Source organism: Euwallacea similis, chromosome 17 (assembly GCF_039881205.1).
Source record: "Euwallacea similis isolate ESF13 chromosome 17, ESF131.1, whole genome shotgun sequence".
NCBI lineage: Eukaryota > Metazoa > Arthropoda > Insecta > Coleoptera > Curculionidae > Euwallacea > Euwallacea similis.
Genome location: NC_089625.1, coordinates 2,410,075 through 2,434,211, shown reverse-complemented (window position 1 = coordinate 2,434,211; position 24,137 = coordinate 2,410,075). Strand labels below are relative to the sequence as shown.

Below are 24,137 nucleotides of genomic sequence, written 5' to 3'. Positions count from 1 at the left end.
GAATACGTCTGGAACCTGATTTCGCTAAGAATCGGTTATGATTGGTCCCGGCTCTAGTTAAATCGAAAACGTTTTACGATAAACCAATGTTGCCAAACGTTGAAACATTTCCATTTAATTTCCGCTTTCCCCCCTTTGACGACGTTTTAGATTCGGACTGCATAATTTGCACTCGCCTCTCCCCCCACCCCGTCACCCACCCCTCTGCTGCCCCCTCCCCCTCCCTCAAACCCTTGACGAACCGCCCTCTATAATCCAGACCTGGAAAAGTGTAATTAACAGCGTGAAGTTGACTTGGCCGAGGCACATGCATACGTATATACGGGGCCGCGCTGATTGCACCGGGCGCAAATTATGAGACTCGGCGCAAATTACCCGCCGCCATGGCAAATTACCCTGCACTCAAAGGGCGAGCAATTATTTCTACGAGAGCCTCCTCATCGGGTATGCATATCCCGCATGGTGCACACGCTTTGTTTGGCCTCCGCGTTAGCGCAACTTGGAGGAGGCGGGACGCGCCCGTCCGACCGTGTATGGGCCCTCTGCCACACTAATCCAACTCTTTTGCTCCGATTGCGAAGCAATGAGCCTCTGAGACCTGTCGTGCACCTGTTCCGAAACCATCGGAGCAAGAAGGGCGAAGACTGCTCGCCCCGTTCCCGATGGAAGGACCGGTCCACTTGTCCCGTTTTCGAGATGCGGACAAAGAGGCAGGGCATTTCCTTAACGAGTGCACTCGTTGTGCCCATTAATAGAATTCATATCGCGGAAGAATTTAATGAACCGGCCTGAGACATGTCGTCGAGAAGTCGCTGCTGCATGTGCCGTTGTGCATTTAAATCCCTCATTCGGCATTGTCGCGTAGCGTAGCGTGGCGCTATTAATTTCCGAGACAAACCGAGCGCGAATTGGTCGCCTTGTTCTTGGAAGTATGGATTTTTTTCAGTTGTCGCTGAAGAAGAACGTTCAAAATCAATGGTTCTCATGTCCCAAATTCTATCTTTCTCATTCGTAACATTCCGAAGTGAGCCAGATAATGCTTATCTAGCACAATCGCAAATTTCCTCAAGTATAATGAGTTGATCAAAGAGAGACTTTCAATGGTGATTATAACAGTGAATGAAATTGATATCCAATACGTTCGAGAACAAGACGTTCAGCATGAGGATTTCGTAAACGATCAAAGACTTGATTAAAGGGGAGAAAAGTTACGCATCCAAGAGGATAGTTTTACGATGCCAACTAATTTATAAAAATATTTTTAGTTCCTCAGCTATTTTCAGCAACCTCAAAAATAATGTTTATCGACATACCTTTGAGATGAAAGAACAACTACGAAAGAGAGTAAATTAAACAGTCACGTGAAATAATAAATAAAAAACTAACGAAAAACAAAAGCATGGCATAAATTACTAGGTGTGTTTATCAATGAATTTGCAATAAAAAAATGTCTTAAAATCGACAACTTGGGGGGTGGGGAGTAATCTTCGGATGAACACTGAATAGATTCATTGAAGATCTAGTAAAAACATCTGGTATGGCAATTTGGTTTTTAAATAGACCTTGAAGCAACGACCTGAAAGAAATTAATGAACGTAGCTGATGTAATGGCCGGCATTCTTCTAAAATTGGTTTCACTTTTGAACGGAAGGCCACTATGCATTAATGTCTCTATGACGTCACTTTCTCGTCACAAATATGTCATGCGCCGGCTCAATTGACACATATTAGACATATTAGAGGTCATGTTGGCGATATTTCTTCCGATTTTGTAGCAATGTATTGGTGTCTTATGTGGCAAAAAGAGGGACGAAACTGTAAAAAACAATGTTACGTGTATATGCGCATCTTCTAGGTGATTCCCTCTAAAAAAATTATTTTTCATGTTTTCAGGAATTTCTCAATTCCAAAAATCGTTTGTTTCTAAGGTCAAAATTGCTCCTCATCCTCATGTCATATCACATTATTTCATATAAAAAATCGTCAATATTTTCTATAAGGCAACAAGTTAAACGAAATAGACTTGTATGTTTCACAGCGTGTAAGAGAAGAATGAGAGATTTGATTGTTTGTTGTCTAACAGTTTTTAAATCGATCTTACAACAGTAGTGGTAGAGCCATATTTCACCATTTTTCAGTTAGAATTTTTAGTTTAAGTTTAACGCCTAATGCGGCCCATACACACTTAAAATTATTACATGCAATATCTCCAAATGTACAATAATACTACAATAGTAACTGGCATTGAAAAATTTTACAAAATATTGCGTCAACCAAAAGAATTTCTATTTTTAATGATCGATGCAAAATGAACCTTCTCGCCTGTAACGCGTATACCTTGATATCCGTACCTCTTTGCTTGCTACTGCATTTACGCCCTCCACGTTCCCATAACAATTACATCAATTATTATTAACTGACTTATAATTTTTAATTCAATTACTAGCAGTAGCAAGAAGTTATCATAGTAAATTTAGAGTCATGGAGAGCCTCTAACTTGGTTTATTTTTCTTCTCTAGTTAGTATTATTTTTCTCAACCTCAGGCGTCATCCACCCTTAAAAAGTTTTAAAACGTCGTTTCATAAAATTCAATTACTATGTTTGTGCATTTTCATGAGACACGCAGATATGCTGTGTTGCTCTATTTAAGCATTTAGGAAAACTAACATATTGCACAATAATATTGTGTCGTCTGAGCATAGCAATACGTATCACTGTGTAAAATATTGCTCAATATATTGATCATCTAGGGACCTCTTAACACATTGTGGCAATTCACAACAAATTAATACCAATTTGTCTCAAAATTCAAGTACGTCACCACACTTCCCGTCATTTATATCTTGGCAGTCTATCTTCCTCAATAATAGGTTTCTTGATATTTTTACTGTTAGGCCACACACATACATACATACGTATAAGCCCCATCAGTGATGTCATATTTAAGCAAGCTTTAGAAAGTGCTCCAACCTTATAGACGCAGTGCAGTGAGCGAATATTTCTTAAGTGGGAAGACGGCCTTAGCCAGTGTATGGGTTTTCTTTTTTACGACCGGAATTTTATGTTTAACATCTGGATTTTTAAATAAGTTTTATGTGCGAGGCTGTTTCATTTACGTATTTTGGAAATATAACGAGTTTACGTGTTAGGAATAACCTGTGCCGCTCCAAAAAACAATAATGTTGGGTGGTCACTGAAATAACAAAAGCTGATATATTTCAGCCCTAAAGACTCCATTACTCCTTCGGATACTTTCCCGGTAAAAGGGACCTGAAATGCACTTCAGGTAAAAAACCATCAAGATGTACACAAGCAGATAACAAATTAGTTTGGAGGCGCCTTTAGGACTCATTAAGCCGGTTATCTTGGTTATGTTTTGGTTCTTAGGTTTATGACGGCTAAACCACATTCTTATACGGTTTATTTAGTTAAGGGTGCATAATATATCGGAAGGGATTTCTTAACGAGTTTGGATTTGAAGAAGAGTGTCACGATAGCTGCGAGGGTAGGACAGTGAATAAAAAATCAAGCCAATTAGAGTGTTTTCAAATTACAAGGTCTGGATGTCTTAAAAATAACATGCTATCATGGGTACGAATCTATGCAAATTAATGACAAGATGTTTCTGATTTACGAAACTGGTCGTTAACATGTGATTGGGCACATTCAAGGTTCATTTACATTTTTTCAACTTAGAGTTATTCTAGTTTATATATAAGTCTCTTTAGCAACCAACAAATGTTAAAATATTCGCAGGGAGTATGATTCTCAGCCATCGATATTGGTATAATAAAAACAACGTTTTCGAGCTTTTTAGACGGCTTAAGAGTCTGTTTTTATGCTGGGATCAAATTGTAACGAACACCGAGATTTTCATCTTGGCAATGACTCCAAAACAATCTCAGCTCTCAAAACTAAGACATAATTGCTTCAGTCAAAACTCATGAAACGAGGTCTCCAACAATATCTTCATTTTGATTGACATCTCGACATTTACCAGCGAGATAAATTATTCACAAAACGAGTCGAAAATGTTGGCTGTGCAATGCGACATTACATGTGGCACGAGACACGGTAATTTCTCCAAATTGGACCCACGAAAATTGAGGTTTTTCGTAGCCTAAACATGTCAACCTGGTCAGCTAAATAAATAATTAGGTCCTCGTTTCGCTTTGATCGTCTTTTAATATAGCACTAAATTTCGGGTTTGTGTGAGGATATGACTTCGCACTTATACTGGTTGGAAGTGAAGTCAGTATACTAAGGAAGATCAGGTAAATCACCAACCGAATTATAATAGGAGTGAGGTGGCTTTTGATATACGTATTTCATCTTTTCCACTTTGTTGGAAAACATAATCTAATAAAAGCATCCCCTAATCTCACACAGTAAAAATTCAATGTTTAAATTAAACATTAATTTATCTTATTCGACATTCTTGGGTCCATATATTCGTAAGAAGCAGATTTTCTCGAGTTGAGTAAGTCAATTTTTTTCGTCTTACTTTTGACCACATTTCTATTAAGTAAATAATAAATAAAAAATAAATGTTGATTATTTTCCATTTGTCCTATATTCTCAATGTAAATTCATTTACATTAAGAATTGAACGGAAATTGCTGGCAGACTTAGACATTTAAAACTAGTAGACACTTTTTTCTGTGCACACATTTATAAGATTGGCAAGACTTCATCACTTTTGTTTGCTTTGAAACTGGTTACTGGTTTTATTCAATTATCGCAGAACTTGTATATTGAACTAACCTGAACTGATATGACAGAAAACGTCACGAGATTTTGAATGAACCTGAATTGGCACGAGCAAAAACTTAACACCTTTTTGAAAGGAACGGGAACTAACAGAAATACTCGTTAATTTTAAAGTAACCCATACTGTCCTGAGCAAAAAGTCTATAAAAAAAAAACCTGAATTAATTGAAAATTTTGAAGTATTGAGCATATTGACATGAACTTGCATAATACAAATTTGTCAAGAGCTTGTCACTTCCACGGCTATTGTGAGTGTGACATGACATGGTGCTTGTACAGATGATACTCAACTGTTGTTTACCGGTTGCTCGTGTGTGGGTGAAGAGAGCGAAAAACCGATAACGCTTATCAGTAATCCGTTATCTTGTCATTAAGGCAACAATGTAAACAAGGCACGCGGGAAGAATCTACAACAAATTTTATTCCCAGATGCACAGGACTAAACCTTCACTTACCCCGTGTATAAATAGAACTTTAGGAAAATTTGAGAAAGAGAAGGTTTATCAATAGTTTCAAAATCGGAAGAAATCACAGAAAGTTCTCGATCCCATACATACAACTTAATCAGTATTAGCGTCGTTTTTTGTTATATTTAGGTTACGAGATAACGTGTCGAAATAACTGATGATTGTTTGTGTGCATTGTTAGTAATTTATTGGTACTACATGGCAATTTATTTAAGGTCATGTCTTACATTACTGATAAACCGGATTTTTGGATGTTGCCGGTCGATTCATCGGATTAGGCATGTATAGAGTATAGGCGAACGTGTGAACGACAATCGACAAATCGCGTGACGTTTTTTAGTGTCAGTGGGAGCACGGATTGAGTAAAAATGCAAAAAACGATATTTCACATCTTTACATCACCTATATAAATTGATTCAAACATGTTGGATGTGAAAAACATGAGTCATGAGGCATATGGTACAAATCCACTTACATTTTTGATATTCGCAATGAGTGGCGACACCCTTTTATTTTCAGGACTACGTGATTATCCCATGCTAACTCCGGAAAATTCCAGAATACCATAGACATTTTGACGTTGGTGGGATTAAATGCTCAACTCGACCTCTGAACTCCCGCATCTTTAATTCTCTAATCTCTAAATAATATAACTCTCGTACCGAGACTTTTTGAGCGCTTGTAATTGTATTTTTTTCCATTGAATCATTTCCATATTTAATGGCTTTTAAACCACGTTGGTAAAGGTTTCAAAATTACACATGTTTACGATTTCGCTCACCCGAAGGCGCGCGACGCAAATGACGAAATAAGCGTTATTATTAAGGCCCAAAGCAATCATTATCTTTTTTCTTTAAAGGAACTATTCGAGATTGGCAATCGCATTCCTCGAACAAGCTCACCGTAATGTCATTTACACGAGCTATATTACGTTCCATAATATTCTTACCGCGCCATTCGTCCTTCTCTGGTTCTATATGGTTCTAATACAGAGACGAATCTTCTCAGATATTGCAATCAACGAACGTGCCAGTGTTAATGCTAAAAGATGGCTCGTAAGGATGTTAACAAAAACCTTGTTAAAAATATTTCCAATGAGGCTACTTCAAGTCTGAAAAATTAGCAATTTCCAATGGTCAAAATCGCCCTCGACGGACACACAACGACAACGTAAAATTCAAACCAGCGAAAGAAAAAGCCCCTATGCGAGATAATGTTATGTGTGAACCACGATGGTAGATGTAAATGATCGGTGCGCTTAAAAGATAAAGTATCGCACAGAGTCCGTCATTAAGTCCTTAATGGTGCGCATTCCTGCTCATTCAAGAACAAAAGGAATCCTGCAAGAAGTTGTCCGTCTGTCGGGGACCAGGGCAAAAACTGCATGTTATCTGCATCTGTTTGCTCAAGCTCCGGTGTGGTTGATGATAGGCTCTCTTGTTCGCTAATCATCGCTCAAAACGATCAAAATCAAATTTCACGCTACAATTATTTAAGCATAAGAACAGGTACCACCGGCGTGATGACTTGCACTACCGCATATGAGCATGTAAGCAAGTTTATAAATAATCATGTCTTTTAGTCACTTGATTAAAATTAAGTGGCGCCAGTTGTGGCATGTGAGGAAATTCGATAATATGAGCAATTAGAAATGCGACTCACAAGTTTATGAAGATTTATAAAACATCCAGAGAGGTTCTGGGGACATGGTTAGATGCCAGGTCCACCGAATGTAGCGAGTCACGTCAGATTGTTATATGTAGTTTACTTGATTGATTTTAGAAGATTATGCCAATGTGACGTAACTAATTTGGGCGATATGGACTAGAACCACATTTAGGTCAACATATTAATCTTTTAAGGTACCTCTGTAGCTGCTGTTCGATTTTTCACTCCTCTCCTCGACCATTTCTCAAATTTTCATCATCTATTTCTAGGTACTTTGTATTTCCTACTTTTTGCCACATTTCAACAATTTGAGAGCTGGGGTCTGTGGTCTATAAAATGCATAAATTTGAATTTTTGCACTACAAACTCCTCCTTTTTTTATAGATCTGACAACATTTTTATCAATGGCAGTCTTACGTTCGTTTTTGAAATCGGAGAACTAGAATGTTTATCAACTCGACATAACGCTTGTAATTTTCGTGGAAAGGATAAAGACGTTATATTTCAAATGCTCTTTGAAGACATGAGATAATAGCGTTATTAAAAAAAAAAAGTTAACTTTGGAAAATAGAAATAAAAAAATTACACATTTCATTGAGAAAACTTCAAGACTGAAATTATGTAATGGTAACGAGATAATCCTCAGAGTATTTCTACCTACGAGTTTCAATTAGCAATATTTGCAATATCCCTCTTTAGATATAGTAATTTACATTCTATTTGATTTTTATTGATAATATTTGTTCTGACACAATCTCGTTCTTTTCAAATAAAATCGAAATTCAGATTTCGTACCAAAATATTCGACTGTAAAGGACATTCCAGTGCGCGGAAAATCAAATGTATCACTGATGAGAAAGTTACAAAATTACAAGACTCCCTCTTAAAATTACTCCAATATTTATACTGAGTCATTCTGATACGCCAGTTCCCATTACTCCATTTTTTTTGTTCAGATCAGTTCGGGTTCCTTCAAACTTCCCAAAGTTTCTGCTCTGGTAGTTCTAAAATTACTGCATTTTTTGTTCAGATCAGTACATCAAAATTACTGAATCCTTCTCACCAAATTAGTTCCGGGTGTACTAAATTTATTTTAGATCAAACTAATAGTCAATTCGGATTTCTTCAAACCACTGGATTTTCTATTGAGGTTGTCCCAAAATTTGAGTTGTTCGACATCACTTTCCGTTATTCGAAATTTACGTCTATTCAGATCAGTTCGGACTTGAAAACGATTCTGATATCTGAGATTTCTGTTCAGCTAAGTATTCCATAATGATCGAAGCCTTCAAGTCAAGGCTGTTTCTTTGGTCAGAGATTGACGTGGTGCGTTTTCATTTTCAGAAGAACACAAGACGAAAAAGTAAAGTCTTATCCGTCTCGCATTTCAACGTACCGTTACGTTTTGTCCATGACGAACAAAAGAACGAAAAGAATCTCACCATTACCCGAGTAAAGTAACTAAGACTTTGGAATATAAGTGGCTCTAAAAAGCCAGTAAATATTTGAGAGCGATCCGAACCACCTCGCCTAGTCACTCGGGTCACATCCAATATTCATGGGTGCACTTAAAACGCCTTGCACGCCGCTCTAATACCCCGCAAGACTGCTCTCGTGTATATGGCTTTTTAATGTACTGCGTCGGGGATTTTTAAATAGCTGCTCGGGCCTAATGCGTCAACTTCGAACGTTCCATTATTTATCAATCCATCGAAATCCCCCAGAAGAAATGACACATTTTAATAACCCTCGAACGGGTTAACGAGCTGGTACTTACGACACACGGGGCCCCGAGACCGTTTATTAGAATAACGACACGCAGACCACGCCCGATTAATGACAGTCTGAAAAAACGGGTCCGCTCGCTCATCTTTTCATCTGCACTGTCCTAATTGCCCCCTGTATAATAACGAGCCACGCCGCAATTAGTATAGTTTTCCCGGTTTTTCCTCGGAAATTCAACCCTTTTTACTCGAAGAAAATTAGGCAAATTGGTACCTTGGCAGGGTTGTTAGATACTTCACGTAACAGAGTGGGTTGGGCTTTCTTAAATTTTTAACTAATAAAGTAATTTACCATGAGTTTTTCCGGGTCGTTCCAGCGAACAATACGAGTTGGGCTAGGTCGAGGTATGCGTGAAATCGCCCATTTGAATTGCTGATTCCGGTAGAACCACCGTCATCCAGAGACGCATACTAAACGACGCAAATCATACATATTAAGTTGGCATTTGCGATGTTTAGAAAGTTGCTTCGGGAATTGATTTTTTGTTCAAGGCGAAGGCAGATTCATCATAATGATATGTTTGGTTAAAAGCAGATGACATTATGATGATATACGAATTGAAATTGCTTTTGCAGCAATGTAATGGTAGTTGCAGTCCAAATGCGCCTCATAGTGGGTAGGTAGTGAATGCCTTATCCTTTTCTAAGAATTATTACAATATGACAGACGACAAGAACTTCAAACATTCGCGTCTACAGAAATCAAGTTTGTCGGGAATTCCTAATCATCGACAATATTACACTGCCCCTACGCCCCGTGCGTCTCTATAGGCACGGCAAACACTGTACATGCTGTTCATAAATATGGGCTATTTGGAGCTGCTAGGGCAAGTTGGCCAGTGTAGAGTTCGACGAATTTGCGGATAAATCTACAACCGAACGCGGGTCCAATAGAAAGAAAATCAAAATTTGAAACCCGAAAAAATTATTAAAAATATATTGAGGTGTTGTTGAAAGAACTCGAAAAAGCCTCAACTAACCTGAACAAATTCCCTAAGAATGTTTTAGCAGCTTAAGATAGTCCATTTACATCTACAGCACGTATGTTTTTGTGTATGTGTTTGCTGTCTCTGCTGTTTTCGTGGGCCGGCATAAACAGCGGCGCAGAGGCACTGTAGTATCATCGACGATTAGGAGTTCCCGGCACACCACATAGCGTTGCGTGTAGAGCAATTCTGAATGTTGAAAAAACAGAATTTCTACAGGCCAAAATGGTTAGAGGCTGCTACATTGAAGATATGACGTCTTTCAACTGAGTCACTTGTGCCTGTTCATGCTGATTCCAGGGTTATACGGTCTTGCGCAGTGACCGGTACCATTAGCGTTCCGTTTATGATCAAAAAACCGTAGCTACACAATTAATACAGTAAAAAAACTTCTAGGAGTCTAGGAACTAGATATTACATGTATAGTTACAGGAAAAGCCAAATTTAGTTCTATTTCTCATTCGTGAAACCAGTATCGTGATTATTGCGTTATCTACGGTTAGATATGACAGTTTGATGCTACAGACAAATTTACAAGTCACACGAAGGGTGTAGTATAAATACACTTTTAATACCCATATCATGAGCACACTGAATGTCATGTACAAACGTTACAAGTTACGAGTTTCCATTATTTTAAAAGGGATTGGCATCAATAGACCGTGAAATTATAACCTCCAAAGAGGAAAATCCAACCTAAAAATAATTTTATGGTAATCGTATTATACAAGGAGTAATATGTCAAATTTCCATACTAAAGTGCACAATAACTTTTAAACAGTATGAATTAATGGGTGATAAAAAAACTTTACAGTATTCTAGAGTAAATTTGTTCAACAAATTTTAGGCACAAAGCACTCCAGGGTTTTTTTTTATGACTTTATTTAAAAACATGGATTTTATCTCATTGTAAATGTTTTGTCTCTTATACGAGGGGGCATATTAAAAAAATCTGACGTTTCGGCTTTTCGTAATCATCATCAAGTTTTTTATTTTAAATTCGGATCTTAATTTCTCTCGGCTAAATTTCGTTTCTTCTTTCAATTCGAATTAAAATAGTGTATAACAAGTTATCATTTTATTACATTTGACACCGCGAAACCGACTTATTACTTATAGAGTAAAGTAGCTTCGATGTAAAAACAAATGTACGGAAGTTTATTAATAAAACACGAAAAAAAATTAAAATATAGTATAAAAGAAAAACTTCATAAACATACAGAAAATTGAAGTTCACACACTGAAAATTTGTTATATACGGTAATTCTAACTCGCTGCTCACCGCTGCCAACCGCAATCGATTAAATTGAGGCTAACTTGCGTATTTTTATGTCGAACAAAACTATTACCCTTATTATAATCAACATCATTCAACGTCAACATTTTTTAAAGACCAATCTGATATTTTTATTACATATTTTGGAAACCCTTGATATTTACAATATAAACCAGTGTGATGTTTTGCATTAAGCGCATACTTCTCTTCAAAAAAAAAACATTTTATCTACAAATTATTCAAAAAATCCGCAATCTATTGTACAAAAGCAAAAAATGCTTTCAAAATATTTCTTCCAATTAGAACAATTTTTTGCTTATTTTTGAATACTGTTGACAACTGCAAAAAGCGGTTTTACCACATTTTTGAGCCATTCAGAGCAAAATTAAGAAAATATTTATTTTCGATTTGAGATTCGACTTTCAGTATTTGAAAAACTTACAATCGATCCATGAAAATGCGTCATTGCAAAATTAAATGTCCATTGAACGGACTACGTGTGTGACGATCTGTTTGACAGGAATGTTTTTGTATTTTACTTTATGTTTGAAAAATTTGTGAACCAAGAAATTGTGTATAAAATGTGAATCAACTGGCATTAGCTACTGAAACCAACACCACAAAAATGCATGATTCCTAAATCTTTTTTTCCCGAAAAATATTTTACCCACTGTGCAGCCCGATAACTAAATCAGTCCAAAAACACAATTTCACGTTATCAGCTTAAATAATATTAAGCCATTATCAAAATTAAGAACAACTTACTCTCTTAGCTTTAGTAAAATCACAGGGTGAGGACGGACTTACCTGAAAAAGAAAATGCGGATAAAATACACACATAACGAATCACTATTTAAGAAAACGAATATGTAAAATCATCCAATCATCACCCATCAGTCATTGCGTGAGAAACAATCAAACCTGGCGTTGTAAGTTGTAATTTGTGGTAATGGGCATAGTCACGAACATGGTCGGTCAGGTTTTAATTGATTCTCGCCCATATCTTAGATACATTGCTTTCACCCTTTAAAAGCAGGGAAGGTGAAATTGATTGGAATAAAACAAACACATATTAGAGCCTTTCAAACAACTTTGTTAGGCATTTATATTGATGAAAAGAAATTTTAAAAATAGCTTTAAATGTAATCAGTAAGTCCACGGCAGTCCCGACAGCTTCCGCTTCTCCTAGGCAATTACAATGTAAATGGAAATAAAGCCATTTCAAAAATACACACTCCGTTTAATCCGCTTCAAGACGAGATCATCCACCCGAAAATAAAACGGCCGCTTTAAAAATCAACCCCCTCGCAACACAAAAACACCCATTAACGTGCAACCTGTTCGGTTTTCACACTCGTTTCAAATAAAACGTGAGATAATTGCATTAGTCCATAATCTATTGTCATGTATGTATGCGGCACTCATCTTTCCATCTAATCCACCCCATGGCCCATGGCACACTTATTGCGGTATTTATGATTATTAATACCCCGTATAATATGATGCGGCAAGGGTATATCCCTCGGTAAATAAAAAGGCCACATGTTGGATCAAGTGAATTTCTTTGATAGGGGTTAATAATGCGAGAAATACATATATTATAACCTCATCTCTTCATGGTTCGAAAATTATTGCTGGTTGATACCCGTGTAAGCCACATTTTGACTTTGTTAAAAATATTTTGAAATGAATTTTCTGCCATTTTGCTAATCAAAAAATATATGAAACTAATATTTTTTGTACCCCATTTAAGGCAAAATATGCTATTTGACCTGTGAAGCTCTGTATTTTTAATGTAGCTTTGGTTTTCTTTAATTCACCTTTTTAAAGGTCTAAAGGTTTTACCAGTATACATTTTTTCCCACGTGCAAGGAACTTTATATATGACATTTTTTGTGTGTTCGTTTTCTATTTGTGATTACGTCTTTGTGATTTTTGAACGTAGTAGGTTTCGTGACTTAAAAACTGGTTTAGAATTGAATTTATTTCCTTAGTGAAGATACATTTTCATTTTAAGTTATTATAGACTGATTGATATATTCAAAAAAACAATTCTCTATAACATTACGAGGATATTTGTTTTCACAAAAACCATTTTTTTATGCGGGTCTTTTCGACATTTGTATTTAAAATATCTAATAAAGGAAGGTTTTTATTTTGTTCTTTCTTAATCGAAAATTTTACATTTAGGTCTTCCGAATTTAAATAATTGATAAACTTATGCAAATTATCACCGTACTTATAAATTGAAAACATCATCAATATATCTCCCCTAAACTCAAGGTTAAAAATTATAATTCTAAACATGATTATATTCAAAATTTTCCATAGAAAAATTGTTAAGTATGGGAGACAATGGGGATCTCATTGCCATCCCAGACCTTTGCTCGTTATTATATATATGAATAATATATATAAATAATTATATATAAATAATTATTATTTTGACATTGAAAATAAGTCGTTCGCACAAAAAACGTTAATAACTAAATAATAGTATTTATGTTTACTGAAGTGCGTTCTCGAAGGCTGACATCATTTTCAAGTTTATTTTTGAGAATTGAAAGTGTTTATTATATATGAAAAATTCGTTAATAAACAGAAACGTCAAACTTACCAAAGTGTTATTTGGGTCTAAATCTATCTTTTAATTTTTCTAAAACATGACCAAAATTTTTAATATATTAATTTGTCTCTTATTAATGGATTTAGGACGTTTAATAAAAATCTGGGCAGTGGACGTGTGGGTGAGTTTACACTACTAACAAACAAAAGATTTTAAATGTGTGTTTTCGTGAATCTTGAGAACTGTTGTGAGGTGTTAATTTGTATCTTTCTACATCCGTGAAGTTATTTTTATGTTTATTTGATGCGCTATAACTTTGCGTCTCGAATATTTCTGTAGGGTCCCTATTTACTTTAATGTAATTCCCATAATTTTATTGTTTAAAGTTTAAAAGATAAAGATCCAATCCAGAACTTTTAAAATTAGAAAAAATAGTTTATTGGCAGTTAGAGAAGGCCCTGAAGAAACCTCAGAGTTCGCATTGCAGAAGATACCTGAACGTTGTGCTGGATAGGAATTCCGAGCGCTCCTCCTGCATTTTCCATAAGAAATCTTCACCTGCCCGTCATTCCAATCCAATCAACTGCGTCCCTCTTAAGAGGATTATGTGCAAACGATTGCGTTCGAAAAAATAGCCCCTTATTCAGAACTCAAGTGGGAAATAAATTGAACTTACTCCTCGAATTTAGCTCATGCCCCGCCGCTGACCACATTAAAACCCATGGCCTGTATTTGAATACACAAACAGACGTGGAATCCGCATGAGACGGACCAACAAGACAAGGGCATTCTTAATAGCTAACGAATGCAGCCAATGTCTTTGGGAGGCCGCGTTGCCACGTTTCCCGTTTTTTACGTAATGAGACCTTTTGTCTAAGTCGCTAAAAAGGCAGTCTGACAAAGTAATTGCGGCTGTTTGAAGTGGGTAATTCTCACTTTTGCCGCACAATTATGTCGTTACCTTTGCTGCGTTTCAGCCACTTGTCATGGAAAAATGAGTAGGTATTATTATCAAAAGCCAAAATTACACCTCTTCGGGTGGTTAATAATAATAATAATCGAACGGCGAATGAATCAAAAACGACTGCAGCCTGGCATTTCTAGCGCATAGACACACATATTTATAACTTCAAAGGGACTATCGGCCATTTATATGAATAATTACACACCAGAGCGGCTCTAATTACGTGCAAATAACAAAATAAGAGCAGTATCGTACGAGCCAGAAGGGGAAATTATGATACTTTGACGCACCATGTGCCCCTCTCTCCTCCTTTTAATCTCTACAGAGTTAAATGATCGGATAATAAGTATGGATTAGAAAACAAAATCGGAAAATCGCAAAGCGTTGGTTTCTGCATAGAGTATAATTTGGCAAGTAGGTACAAAAAGAGGGTATTGGAAGATGGGTTTATCGATGGTCGGGTACCAAGAAAGAGCCGTGGCGGAGTGTCGAAAACAAGGCGCGGAACCACGGTACCGAGGACGAAAGAAGAAGGAACCAGTCGCCGATCGGGACCGGTTTTAAATTAACCGGCCCGATTATTTATCGGGCGGTTGTTAGTTGTTCACGATTATGGCTGTTTTTACACGTTCGTGTGGTTTGCTTGTTGGATTTTATGGACCCCGGTAAATTGATGCCCCGGCCCCCGGCATAAATAATCGCTAAACACGTCTCGTCGATTTTCACGGGTTCCGCACACCCATCTAACGCTAAATTAATTGGAGGGTGTTTTTGCTTCACTGACGAATTCACGTCAACACCTGAAAATATCGAAATCCATGAACGCCTAAATAACACACAATAGAATTCAATCATTTTGCGGCAATTGGAAATTTATCCAAATAGGTGTATATGTGTACCTATATGTGACACTGCACCATCCGAAAACTAAATATTAAACTTAGCAAAAATGGAGGCAGTAATGTACATATTTTGAACTAATCCATGTGGGCGAAATCGAAGGAATCACGTCACCATAACCTCTTATGTCTTCTATGTGTCAGCATATAATGCGCCGGTGGCGAAAAAATTATGTCATAGGGACACCAATGTATGGTGATTATCCATAAAAAAATTAGATCACTTTTTAAATGCCGGCAATAACTTTACTACATCCAGTAGCCATCATGTAACAGTGTCCTCATAATGTAATTTTGTCGTCAGAGAATCGTCATGTGCCGGCGCAATTGACACACATAAAACTTCTTCCAGATTCCAATGCCTCATATGCCAAAAAAGGATGCCAACACTGTAAAAAACAACTCTTCTCCTAAGTAATTGATTTGACTGTGAATGAGTGAGGTTAGAAATTTATCATTCACCTAACAAAATTTGACAGTTTCCGAATTTCTAACCTCACTAATATGTCAAATTAGATACACCAGAGAAAAATATCTGCATTGCTCGTATATAGAGACATATGTATATTGATGATCTTATAACAAACAGATATTCCTGAATTGTCCCAAATTGTATTTCTCATATCTATAATTACTGCTAAATCGTCTTAAGAAATCTTTCATTAATTTTTAAACTTTGAAAAAAACATTTAATTAACTAGTTATTTTTAGATTTAGTACTCTATAGGAACAATCTAGATATCCGTCTTATTTCCAAACCCCATTTCTAACGTTGAAAACTCTCATGTCCTTTCACCAGTTTATGATTTGTTCAGCAGTCTGTTACGTTATATTTGTCATCTTCCATATGTTGCAACAGCTTCTTTATATTCGTAATAATTCTATTGATCTGAAGATGAACAATCATCAGCCAAACAGATTTTCAACAATTAGCTGTAATTTTTTTTGGTCTGTATTATTAGATTTAATTGGTGTTATTTGCTATACCAGCTATGGGCAAATCGAATAATTTAGGTAACCGTCCATTCTCCTTTTTAGACCCTTGATCTATTTTCTTCGTTGTTCTTTTCATTTTGGCAACAACTCATATTGATTTATGAAAACATTTCATTTTATTTATTCAAATATATTGTTGTGTTTAGAAAATAAAATATAAAAACCTTTCTATATTAAGATCAAAACTTATCATGAATAAATTTTATCGATTCATAATTTAAATATCGATCATAATTTCCTAGCTTTAGGTTTCACAAAATTAAGAATCTTTCCGCTAATTTCTAATTAGTCAATCCCAATCAGTTTCTAGCGTTGTTATAAATGGACAAATTGGTAGTTGCGGTGTTGTAAATCATGCCTATCAGGTTTTTAGTCTCACCATCAGAACAAGAATCTCAAGACAACAGCCCCGAATAAGACATAACGAAGCTCCTTCTTAAGAGAATTTACAGATGGCTGTCTTCAAAAACAAATTAAGATAAATGCCCCTTCGTCGTTTTTCCAGTTTCCAGGATAAATGGCGTCGTTGCCAGAATGCTGATGTTTAGACAAGCACCGTGGCGGCCTGACTGGAAATAATACATCGACGCTGTAAAATTAACCGGCAATTAGGCGTAAAGACGCCGACCGCCGGCGTCTTGAATCCAGGACCGGGTTATAGTCCCTTTAGGCCTTGTCATGCAAGTCCGTTTTCTACCTGTTGCAGTTGTAAAAGAGAGCTCTTTTAAAGGGGGCTTTAACAACCGTTTTATGACGGTCCGAAAAAAACGTATTTAAATTCCGATCGTTTCCAGAATAATTTATCTGGTTGGATTGAAAAACCTTAAACACTGTGACGGGTAAAATTAAATCGGGGCCCCTGGGAAAAAATTAAAAGACGCTGACTCGACGGTTTAAGCCTTAGGCCGAGCCATAATTGCCTTTTTTGTCGAAAATGGACCGGGCACACTTGTTATCCAGAATCAGTCATACCTTACTTATCACGTCACGTAAATCCACAGTTATGACCGAGGAAGAAACGAATTTACATAATTCCGCACTCAGACTACCGATTAATTATAATTTTAGACGAAGTTCCAGCTCCTAATGTAGAAGTAAAGCCACACAGATTCTCATTAAGATCTTTATCTAGTAAAAAATTATGTTTCCACGACAGTGTCCAAGGTTTAAAGCTGTGGCGGATGGTTGTAGGAGGACGATTTTTTTCGACTGCTGTAAGCAATTAAAGAACAGGAACTTGGCAGTAAAAACAATAAATTATTCTCCACACAGTCCTCAGCTGAAAAAGCCTCTATTTACAATCCGATTTCGTTGCTTGAATGGCAGAAATTCCCCTATTGTACTCCATGCCTTTTCTGACCTGTGCCATTGTTCCTCGACCTTGGGCCGAGGAAAGATCTTTTGGGTCTACCTGCCCCGACGATTTATTTCCAAACTTCATCTCCCGGGTTTATACGTTTTGACAGGAGGCTGAAACCCAATATCGTCCTGGAAGCAATTAATGCAGATGGAATTACTTTCGTTGGCTAATGAGAACTGAAAACGTAATTGGGTTCTCGGGGCAGCCTTAGCACCGTCCAATTAGACCAAAGAGTTGAGGCGACCAGACACAATGAGAGCCGTAAAAATGACTGGGAATTTAAATAATCGTCGGTGAAGCTTCGCACCTAATTAACATGCGCCACGGCCTGTCAACATTTACAAATCTTTATTATTCTTACGTAATTTACGGTTTAGTTTCAATAATAACCGGCAGGAAGTTATATATTACGTGACTACCGGACATAATGTCCGTAAACTTCCCTCTGGCGCATTTGAATGATCGCGAGATAGGTAACCAGCGTTGCAGGGGGCTACCCAGTGAGACACATCACCATGAATAGTGACGAACCAGTGAACACTTGAAAAGAATGATCTAGAACTATACTCAAGTTTAATCGCGTGCCGACTTGTGTCCAACGGTGTCCTGGCTCTTGGCCAATGACTCTTAAGACCATTGAAATCTACATGGTTTCCTAATAGCTAGAGAAAGAACCACACACTGGTACTCTATATTTAAAGAGTTGCAAATATTGAAGTTATCGTCACAAATAGAGCATGACGTCAAAAACTAGCTCTGATGATGCCATTAATACCTTAATAAATATAATATTATGTGGATTATGTTACTATACGAACCTCCATGATGCAAGAATATGGAAGCTTGAGGTACGTATAAGTACTTTAGGTGTTCCGATATATCATTTAGACTACTGCCTCAGTTATTGTATAAACAATATACAGCACATGTGAAGTTGTAAAAGTATTGGAGATTGGGCCAGATATACCATCAATGTTAAGAAAATAACTAATTATTAGATCGGGATTGTCACCACATCAATTCAACAGTTAATTATGGAAACATTCAACCAGACGCCCTCTTGTACTGAAGGTGGCTAGGAGTGGCAACTGTCAATTAAAGCGATTTTTTAACGAACGGCTCAATTATTTAGCCAAAGTAAAAGTGAACAAATCGGAACTCTATATATGTATTTTTGAGGAGTTCAAAAACTGAGAATATCAAAATTCCAATGCACCCTAGGCTGGGTAATAACAATGTCCCAATAGAACATGCAGGAATGTTTGGTGGGGTGTATACCTTTTATGCAATCTTGACACGGAAATTAAAAAACAACGCTGCCGATTTGATGTTTTAATTATGCGTGCGATATGTGACAAAAGAATTTCAGTCATAAAAATGTAAATAATTGCTTTTTTCAACATTTCAACAGTTTAAATAGGGTTTAAGACTTGGATATATGACTGATTACAAAGAAACTTCTTAATTTTAAGAGAGGAAATTCAACCAGAAATTTCGCGTATTTGAGAAGACCAACTCACGGTTTTGAATTTTGAGGAACTCTTCTAGAAAAATGTCAAAACTGCTAAAATAATAATTTTCAGAACAGTACAAATAAGTTTTAACTTGAAAGTATGAGGTTCACTGGATTTGCGGAAACTAGTCTGATGTTATTATAATATCTGGAATTATGAAGGTTAAGTTGAAACATTTGAGAACTGGCGAAAGAATATACGGGTTTTTAGAAAGAGAAATTTTGCAAAATTTATATAATTGAACATATATTAATTTGGAAATTCAATATATAGTATACCTTCTGCAGCAATGAATTTCGATATGGATAATCTCCAAAAATAAGATTAAGAATCAAATATAGGCGTATTGAGGAATTGAATTTAATGACACGGTAAAGCACACGTAAGGGATGCTCTGCGAAGAGAAACTTTATATTGCACAAACTAATCCTTCAATACCGATATTTTTCTTTCAGAGACCTAAAACAATACAAACATTTGCAATTCGATTGATTTGATATGAAATACATTTGATGGACCGAAAAATTATACGTAAAAGAAGACCTGAGAATGGAAAGTTTGAAAAATGTTTCCTCTTAAAATGGCCTACGTTAAAAATGTTGGCACAATTTGAAATGAGTTTCAAAACTTGGAAATGTAACTGATTGTAAATTACTCGCAACCCACAAATTTATTATATTTGAAGATAGTAAATTCAGCCTGAAAAATCTGAAAACCGAAAAGAATGCTATTTGAAAAGCAAAATTAGATTTTCAGATTTTTTTTCTTACTGTATGAAAAATGAAAGAAACAATCGTAAACAGAATAGACGTTTCTTTGTCTTAAAGTTCTGATGGTTATTGATCGATTTCTACGTAGCTTTCAACTCCATCTCTACAATCCATTGTTGACAAATCAGTTTCGTCATTTCGCCAATCGCCCGAACAGAAAACCCATTAAACCCAAGTGGGCAGTCTCGACGAGCAAGTAATGACAGCTGGAATTGCGCTGCAGTAGACTTGCGCAAATTCCGCAAAAATATGTATGTCAAACACTCTCCCGAAGAACTAGATATATCCGTCTAATTGGTATAGTTAAGAATGTCCTCGAGGACCTATCGAGTGCCACTCAGGGAGCGTCTCAATGACTGTTTCGCACCATATGTGTTATTTCTAGCTAATTGCAGCTATGCTAATTAGAACTATATATAATAGCGTCACCGGGGCGACGAGTTTTGCCACAGTTAGTATTCATTTTATTCCCATTCAGTTTACCGTACCGCATTATATTTGCACTTTTTATGGGCGCGCTGATTTAGTATACCATGGGAGAGACACCAGTGGATGACGACACCACAGTGTTACACATACCGCGGGGACCAGAAAGTTATGCAACTGGCATAATGTGAAGAATACAGAGTGGATCAGTTTAGTTAGCTTCTAAAAATGATAAAATTCATATAAAACCTGCACTTTAGATAATCCTGCTTCCTGTAGCTTTTGAGATAGTTGCTAATTCAAAATATCGATTACAATCCAACCACTGCTATAGTCTTTAAAACTGTATTGTGCCTCACATTCCCAGAATGCCCTAACATTTATTTATTTCTTATTTATTCCTAGTAGTTTTCCTTACGTAAACAAAGTAATAATATTATTGTCTTAAACACTCCGAACACTAGACTAACAATATTCCTTTTGTCGTATTTAATGGTGTGCGATGAAAAAGGCTATTACCTACGCCACTGGCAGTGACAGGTGGATTGGAATTGAGTTATTTACTGACCTCAACTCATTATAATTCAAATTTATTTATTCAAATGTTTAGAACTGACGCACTGAATGCAGTATTTTTTATGCCGGACTAAGGCGACTTGTGTGAATATACCTGGAAACGAGCCTGACAACAAAGAAAAGGAAAAATCTCTCGGGTTCGGTTATGGAATTTAAATATAAATTAATTACCAATAAATTATGCAAATTGAATGTGCGCTAGGCCAGATGTCTGGCCTTTGTCAAAACAATCGGACGGTTGTGAAATTGATAATGCGAAAACTGATTTGCTTTCAAACGAATGAATCCCGGCCGACCTTTTGCTTCATGATTATTTGGGCAAATGTCCAATGATAAATTTGTTTTGATTTGACGCAAATTCTTCTATTTTTTCATTCCGAATTCGAGGAAAATCATGGAGAAAATGCAGGATGAGGTTGTGCTCACCAACACAACCTCCTCATGTATATGAGATATAACCACTTCGCAAAAATATGTTAAAACGAGCCTTTATCGGATAATAAGGGCTGGTTTTATACGAAGGACATGATTGTAGGGTAATCAAATTACCCTGCAACATACAACTATAAACAAGAGCCAGATAATCTGTTTACATTATTGGAACGATGTAATACTGGTCTATTTATGCTGATGGTAAATGTAAATGGTCGGTTTGTTTGTTGCTTTTACTCGTGATAACCGCATTCCGTTTTTACTTTTATTAGACCAGCAAATAGAGGGAGAATTTAATTCGAAGAACGTTTTCATAAACAGTGTTTTGGGCCCCTTTGGTGGACGATTTTGAGGTAAATTTTAAGATAATCGACAAAGCTTTATGTAAGGTAACTCCACATTCCAAACCAAACGCTTTGCTCAAATAGACGCTGCGCTATAGGAGGCTTTGGATACTTTGATAGGTCGTTCAAAAACATGAGAGAAATAAGAACACTTTACTCTATTATATTAAAGAGCTACAGATCGTAAGTATGCCAGAAATGTGTAAAAAACGTAAAATTTTGAAATCTAACATTTCAAAATCTAGTGCCGCCATAATTTTTGTTATCTAGTGATGTAATCGCCAGTGTAACATTATTTTCGAACGTAGTAATGTTCAAAAGAGCTGGCTCTTAAAATACAAAATCAATTTACTACGCTACTGGTTTTAAGACAATTAATTTTACAATATTTTTGAATATAATAAATCGCCAAAACTATAGTTTTCCGTAACAACCAATTTCAGAAAATAAAACTCTTGATTTTAAAAATGAAAATGCGTTTTGAATACACTGAAAAATTTGCTTGGTACACCTCTGGATTTTGGATAATGGACTTATAAATTGTATAAAAATTGCTTAGAATAAAACAAGTAGAGGTAATAATATTAAGGGTAATCAATTAAAAAATCTTAAGATTATCAAAGGTTTTTTCAGCTACGTTAATATTCTCCGTATTTCCTCAGTACAACTTCTGCATTTCACTTTTTCATCTATGTGAAATACTAAAAAAAATATGGCACAACACCTCTTATATGGATCTTCCTACGTAAAAATATATTTTGCATCCACTGACTATTAACACGTTTGTTTGTGAAAATGAATAAGTGAAGATTTTCATATTTCACAAAACAAGAAGAATTTTAATAATTTTATTGCTTCTTAAAGTATTATTAAAAACGATTAAAAGTTCATCGTTTTAGTGTTGGCATTAGTCATGACATTTGAGTCTTTTGTAGGTCAACATTTATACCCTGCTGTAGGGTTTTTATTTAATACCCCCAAATGGCTGTATAACATTCACGGTGGAAACGGTTCTTCCATTGCACAAACCAACACCCTGCACGTCTCATTAAACGCACCTCCTCGTGATTTCAAAAAGATCTTCCCCGGTGGTCGCCACTATTTCCTCGTCAAAACTAGAAACTGGCCATTAATTTGTGACCACATTACGTAAGTCATCCTCATAAAACGGAAATCTTGTATTTTACCTGACGCCCTCCTCTGCAGGCGCAGTATTGTGTCAAGAAAAGGTAAAAAATCGAAAGAAAAGAGGACCCTGTGTTAAAGCTTCTAAATCACACTGGCTGACACCGTGCATATAATTTTTAATCATGGGAGAACGTGTTCTTACGTAAACATAGGCTTTGTTTAGACATTAACAGGCGTAGACCATCAAGATGGGCTTCCAAATATCCATAAGCGTCTTATGCAGAACCGGACCCCCACATTTCATCCCTCAGTAAACCGGTGGTGTCGAGTTACATTCGAATTTTCTAATTCCGTCCCTGTCTTGAGGCTGTGTGGTCCCAATGTAAATGTTTACAATGGCTATATTCGACACTAATTGTGTAAACTACTCACGTTTGGTCAAACTTTTTATGGCTGCTTCTGTATTTTTGGGAAGAAATTTGGTTATTTCTATTTGAACATGTCTCTTGTTTTCAGTTTTTTTGTTTGACGTTTTTGTTAGCGGAGAATATGATGTGGTTTCAATAAGGCCTTGAGCCTGAGTTCTTGACTAGAAAATACCTATATTCATTCACTAAATGACAGCTGAACTAGTGATTTTACATGAATCTTTGAAATAAAAAAGCACTGCTACGTTGCCCATTATTTTATTCCGCACAAGAAACGCGTTAGCTGTTACCCGGGTAACACTTAATTGAATAGTTTAAAATTTCTAGCGTTTATTAAGCACAATGAATATGAAGTAAGTAATAAAATTACAGAATGGAAATTTGCAAGCAAATCACTTTTGTGAGTTATACAATTCAGCAAAAATTGTCACAAAATAAAGCAAATAATCAAAGAAATTATGCAAAAAGTGAGATTTGGTTTTGAAATGTGAGTCAAAGTCAACATATGAAATAAATGGATAAAAACCTTACCCATTTTTAGATAGAAAGATTTTAACAGTCACTTTCTGTGGGTACATAATGGAGCCTATTTCATAGTATTTTTTCTCTAACTAAATTTGAATTAAAAAAAGTTAGAGAAAGAACACTGACAAAGCAAGGACAATTACAGTGTGTCTAAATATGAATCAGTTTTTATTTGTATTGATTTATTCCATATATTGACTTAAGTCATATCTCAAAACCAAACCTCAATTTTTCCTAAATTTCTGTAATCATTGACT

The 24,137-nt window shown here is 36.1% G+C and overlaps 1 protein-coding gene and 1 long non-coding RNA gene across 7 annotated transcripts in view; both read right to left on the bottom strand.

Moving 5' to 3' along the window:
* pan (pangolin) overlaps nucleotides 1–24,137 on the bottom strand; it is a 99,882-nt gene that overhangs the window by 54,287 nt on the left and 21,458 nt on the right. The window lies entirely within an intron of this gene.
* Nucleotides 23,060–23,546, bottom strand: LOC136414354 (uncharacterized). The gene is made up of 2 exons (XR_010752539.1): nucleotides 23,360–23,546; nucleotides 23,060–23,294 (listed from the first exon to the last, which is right to left on the bottom strand). It is a non-coding gene; the product is annotated as an uncharacterized lncRNA (long non-coding RNA).